Source organism: Schistocerca gregaria, chromosome 10 (assembly GCF_023897955.1).
Source record: "Schistocerca gregaria isolate iqSchGreg1 chromosome 10, iqSchGreg1.2, whole genome shotgun sequence".
Classification (NCBI taxonomy): domain Eukaryota; kingdom Metazoa; phylum Arthropoda; class Insecta; order Orthoptera; family Acrididae; genus Schistocerca; species Schistocerca gregaria.
This window is the reverse complement of record NC_064929.1, coordinates 5,926,401-5,930,625: the sequence shown is the minus strand read 5'-3', so window position 1 is coordinate 5,930,625 and position 4,225 is coordinate 5,926,401.

Sequence of the window (4,225 nt, the reverse complement as noted above, 5' to 3'; positions counted from 1 at the left end):
ATGAATCACAGAAATTGCATCGGTATGGAATACAACAGTCACCATGCGCACTTTCCTCCATGGGAGTAATGTCTCAAACTGTCTACGTTTTGATCGTTCCCTGGAAGACCAGTAGTAGTTTCCGATGGACATCTGGAGGCATTCTGTAATCTGTGGACCTTCAAAGTTTTGATGAAACACAGATATTGCATCGGGATTGAATACAACAGCCACCATGCGCACTTTCCTCCATGTGAGTAATGTCTCAAACAGTCTACACTATGATCGTTCCCTGGCAGACCAGTAGTAGTTTTTGATGCACGTCTGGAGGCATTCTGTAATCTGTGGACTATCAGAGTGTTGATGAATTACAGAAATTGCATCTGGATGGAATACAACAGTCACCATGCGCACTTTCCTCCATGGGAGTAATGTCTCAAAGTATCTACTCTTCGATCTTTCCCTCGAAGACCAGTAGTAGTTTCCGATGGATATCTAGAGGCATTCTGTAATCTGTGGACCTTCAAAGTATTGATGAAACACAGAAATTGTATCGGGATTGAATACAACAGTCACCATGTGCACTTTCCTCCATGTGAGTAATGTCTCAAACAGTCTACGCTTTGATCGTTCCCTGGAAGACCAATAGTAGTTTCCGATGCACATCTGGATTCATTCTGTATTCTGTGGACCATCAGAGTGTTGATGAAACACAGAAATTGCATCGGGGTTGAATACAAGAATCACCAAGCCCACTGTCCTCCATGGGAGTAATGTCGCAAACAGTCTACGCTTTGATCGTTCCCTGGAAGACCAGTAGTAGTTTCCGATGCACATCTGGAGGCATTCTGTAATCTGTGGACTATCAGAGTGTTGATGAAACAGAGAAATTGCATCGAGATTGAATACAACAGTCACCATGCGAGCTTTCCTCCATGTGAGTAGTGTCTCAAACAGTCTACGCTTTGATCGTTCCCTGGAAGACAAGTAGTAGTTTCAGATGCACATCTGGAGGCATTCTGTAATCTGTGGACTATCAGAGTCTTGATGAAACACAGAAATTGCATCGGGATTGAATACAACAGTCACCATGCGCACTTTCCTCCATGGGTATATGTCTCAAACAGTTTACGCCTTGATCGTTACCTGGAAGACCAGTAGTAGTTTCCGATGCACATCTCGAGGCATTCTGTAATCTGTGGACTATCAGAGTCTTGATGAAACACAGAAATTGCATCGGGATTGAATACAACAGTAACCATGCGCACTTTCCTCCATGGGTGTATGTCTCAAACAGTTTACGCCTTGATCGTTCCCTGGAAGACCAGTAGTAGTTTCCGATGCACATCTGGAGATATTCTGTAATCTGTGGACCTTCAAAGTGTTGATGAAACACAGAAATTGCATCGGGATGGAATACAACAGTCACCATGCGCACTTTCCTCCGTGGGAGAAATGCCTCAAACTGTCTAGGCTTTGATCGTTCCCTGGAAGACCAGTAGTATTTTCCGATGCACATCTGGAGGCATTCTGTAATCTGTGGACAGTCAGACTGTTGATGAAACAAAGAAACTGCATCGGGGTTGAATACAACAGTCACCATGAGTACATTCCTCCATAGGAGTAATGTCTCAAACAGTCTACGATTTGATCGTTCCCTGGAAGACCAGTAGTAGTTTCCGATGCACATCTGGAGGCATTCTGTAATCTGTGGACCTTCAAAGTTTTGATGGATCACAGAAATTGCATCGGTATGGAATACAACAGTCACCATGCGCACTTTCCTCCATGGGAGTAATGTCTCAAACTGTCTACGTTTTGATCGGTCCCTGGAAGACCAGTAGTAGTTTCCGATGGACATCTGGAGGCATTCTGTAATCTGTGGACCTTCAAAGTTTTGATGAAACACAGAAATTGCATCGGGATTGAATACAACGGCCACCAGGCGCACTTTCCTCCATGTGAGTAATGTCTCAAACAGTCTACACTATGATCGTTCCCTGGAAGACCAGTAGTAGTTTCCGATGCACGTCTGGAGGCATTCTGTAATCTGTGGACTATCAGAGTGTTGATGAATTACAGAAATTGCATCTGGATGGAATACAACAGTCACCATGCGCACTTTCCTCCATGGGAGTAATGTCTCAAAGTATCTACTCTTCGATCTTTCCCTCGAAGACCAGTAGTAGTTTCCGATGGATATCTAGAGGCATTCTGTAATCTGTGGACCTTCAAAGTATTGATGAAACACAGAAATTGTATCGGGATTGAATACAACAGTCACCATGTGCACTTTCCTCCATGTGAGTAATGTCTCAAACAGTCTACGCTTTGATCGTTCCCTGGAAGACCAATAGTAGTTTCCGATGCACATCTGGAATCATTCTGTAATCTGTGGACTATCAGAGTGTTCATGAAACACAGAAATTGCATCGGGATTGAATAGAACAGTCATAATGCGCACTTTCCTCCATGGGAGTAATATCTGAAACAGTCTATGCCTTGATTGTTCCCTGGAAGACCAGTTGTAGTTCACGATGCACATCGGGATGCATTCTGTAATCTGTGGACTATCAGAGTGTTGATGAAACAGAGAAATTGCATCGAGATTGAATACAAAAGTCACCATGCGAGCTTTCCTCCATGTGAGTAATGTCTCAAACAGTCTACGCTTTGATCGTTCCCTGGAAGACAAGTAGTAGTTTCAGATGCACAACTGGATTCATTCTGTAATCTGTGGACCATCAGAGTGTAGATGAAACACAGAAATTGCATCGGGGTTGTATACAAGAACCACCATGCCCACTTTCCTCCATGGGAGTAATGTTGCAAACAGTCTACGCTTTCATCGTTCCCTGGAAGACCAGTAGTAGTTTCCGATGAACATCTGGAGGCATTCTGTAATCTGTGGACAATCTGAGTGTTGATGAAACACAGAAATTGCATCGGGATTGAATACCACAGTCACCATGTGCACTTTCCTCCATAGGAGTAATGTCTCAGTCTCCGCTTTGATGGTTCCCTGGAAGACCAGTAGTAGTTTCCGATGCACATCTGGAGGCATTCTGTAATCTGTGGACCTTCAAAGTGTTGATGAAACACAGAAATTGCATCAGGATGGAATACAACATTCACCATGCGCACTTTCCTCCATGGGAGTAATGTCTCAAACTGTCTACGATTTGATCGTTCCCTGGAAGACCAGTTGTAGTTTCCGATGCACATCCGGAGGCATTCTGTAATCTGTGGACTATCAGAGTGTTGATGGAACACAGAAATTGCATCGTGATTGAATACAACAGTCACCATGCGCACTTTCCTCCATGGGAGTAATGTCTCAAACAGTCTACGCTTTGATCGTTCCCTGCAAGACCAGTAGTAGTTTCCGATGCACATCTGGAGGCATACTGTAATCTGTGGACTATCAGAGTCTTGATGAAACACAGAAGTTGCATCGGGCTTGAATACAACAGTCACCGTGCAGACTTTCCTCCATAGGAGTAATGTCTCAAACAGTCTACGCTTTGATCGTTCCCATGAAGACCAGTAGTAGTTTCCGATGCACATCTGGAGGCTTTCTGTAATCTGTGGATCTTCAAAGTGTTGATGAAACACAGAAATTGCATTGGGATGGAATTCAACTGTCACCATGCGCACTTTCCTCCGTGGGAGTAATGTCTCAAACAGTCTTCGCTTTGATGGTTCACTGGAAGACCAGTAGTAGTTTCCGATTCACATGTGGAGGGATTCTGTAATCTGTGGACTATCAGAGTGTTGATGAATCACAGAAATTGCATCGGGATTGAATACAACTGTCACCATGCGCACTTTCCTCCGTGGAGTAATGTGTCAAACAGTCTACGCTTTGATCGTTCCCTGGAAGTCAATGTAATAGTTTCCGATGCTCATCTGGAGGCATTCTGTAATCTGTAGACTATCAGAGTGTTGATGAAACACAGAAACTGCATCGGGATTGAATACAACAGTCACAATGAGTACTTTCCTCCATAGGAGAATGTCTCAAACAGTCTACGCTTTGATCGTTCCCTGGAAGACCAGTAGTAGTTTCCGATGTACATCCGGAGGCATTCTGTAATCTGTGGATCTTCAAAGTGTTGATGAAACACAGAAATTGCATCGGTATGGAATACAACAGTCAACATGCGCACTTTCCTCCATGGGAGTAATTTCTCAAACAGTCTACGCTTTGATCGTTCCCTGGAAGACCAGTAGTAGTTTCCGATGC